The following is a 1,862-nucleotide window of genomic DNA, read 5'->3' on the forward strand; positions in this document are numbered from 1 at the left end:
TCAAAGAACTGTGCACATCTTGCTGTAAACGCTGCCCACAGCTGTGGAGACCGTGTCTGTCCAAGGCTGTCTTTGCTGTACAGGTCCTGAAAGACTCTTGTTCATGAGTTGTCTCTTCACAAAGCAAGTCCACCACTTGCTGGGTTTATCATTCTGAGGGTCAAAAACTTTCTCATAAAGTCTCAGTCCAGCCTCTTACCTCAGCTGTTGTAAGTAGGCTCTCATCACTTCATCCTCCTGTTTGCAGGTTTGGCGTAAATGGCATTAAGTGCAAAACCAAAGGCTCTCTGGAAATGGGAAAATTAGTGATTCCCAGTGTATACATTTCTTTCTCGCCTTGGCTTTTAGAACTGCACTTTTGGGGTTTCTGTTGACACTTAGAAAAGTAGAGAGTTATATATATATCAAGGTCCTATAGGCTTCATTCTTAATTTCATAGTTTTTGAAGAGGATATTGGCCTTGAAGTAATAGATAGCTTCATCCACAATATCTGTATCTTTTGTCTCTCTAGGGGCAGGTCCTTTGAACTGACTTCTGATAGGCAACAGTGCCGCGTTTCCAATGAGTCTGGTGTCAGGGTCTATGAGGGAAGAGCGGTAAGCCAGCATCTTGGAGGCGCCCAGGTCTCAACCTCAGCAAAGAGAATCTCCAAATCTTTTGTAAATAAATCAATTCACTTAGGGAATGTCTATTTTTCTTCTAAAGCTTTGATAACAAATGCATATTTTTGTAAATGATATCTTTACACTGAAGTGTGTCCTTCAAACATTCATGAGTTGGGGGTCTTCACTTCCAGTATCTCAGAATGCAATTTATTTGGAAATAGAATCTTTACAGACGTAATCAGGTTAAAATGAGGTCTTTGGGTGAGCCCTAGTCCAGTATGACTGGTGTTCTTCTAGAAAGAGCAAACAGACATGCACATAGGAAGAATACCACGTGAAGAAGGCAGAGGTCAAGGTGATATGTCTTATAGATAAGCCAAGGAACCACCAGAATCTCAGCACGAGACTTGAGCATAGATTTTCCTCATGGTCCTTATGTTAGGAGAAGCACACTGACTGAAGCCACCCACCCTGTGCAGCCACCATAGTAACCATTCGCGCTAAGTCATTTTACAACAGGGAGTCCTACTAAGGAACACAGAACTAATAAGCCATCACCAACGCGAAGAGTTCAGGAAAGGTCAAATGGAGACGCCACGTGTCCGACCACCTCCCAGATTCCTTCTTGCTGGCATCCATCTTGGCTGAGCAATGCATGTGCCACCAGAAGGACCAGAGAATAGAGTGATTGGCCGGAGAAAACCTGGAAACTAATCCCATCACCATAAAACCTGAGACTGCGAACCATGTGGCAGAGCAGTTCCCCTGGGTTCCCTTACCTTCATACTCTCCGCCAGGGCACCCGTTCCCAGTAAAGCCTTTTGCTTTGTCAGCATGTGTGTCTCCTCAGACAATTCATTTCTGAGTGTTAGACAAGAGCTCCCTTTCGGGCCCTGGAAGGGGTGCCCCTTCCTGCAACACTTAGAAGGAACCAGCCTTGCTGACACCTTGATCTCAGCCTTCTAGCCTCTAGGGCTTTGAGACAATACATTTCTCTTGCTTAAGGCATCCAATTTGTGTACTTTGTTATGGCAGCCCCAGCTAACATACAATTCCCAACCAAGTCATGTTATGAAGGCCTTGGCTCATTGAAGAATATTTTCACATGAAGATGAATAATTCACTAGGCCACAAGCTTGGTATTTTAAAAAAGCAAGAGCCTGATGATGTTGGCAGGCTCTGTTGGATTCCCAGGTCTGCTGGGTTCCTAGATTTTGCTTGGTCCCTGTTCCTTCTGTCTCGTTTGCCCACATTTG

General features: G+C 44.6%; 1 pseudogene; it reads right to left on the bottom strand.

The window, feature by feature from the left end:
- On the bottom strand, positions 1-609 carry LOC102284983 (actin-related protein 2/3 complex subunit 3 pseudogene; annotated as a pseudogene).
- Positions 610-1,862: the final 1,253 nt, after the last annotated feature.

This window comes from Bos mutus, chromosome 5 (genome assembly GCF_027580195.1).
Source record: "Bos mutus isolate GX-2022 chromosome 5, NWIPB_WYAK_1.1, whole genome shotgun sequence".
Classification (NCBI taxonomy): Eukaryota; Metazoa; Chordata; class Mammalia; order Artiodactyla; family Bovidae; genus Bos; species Bos mutus.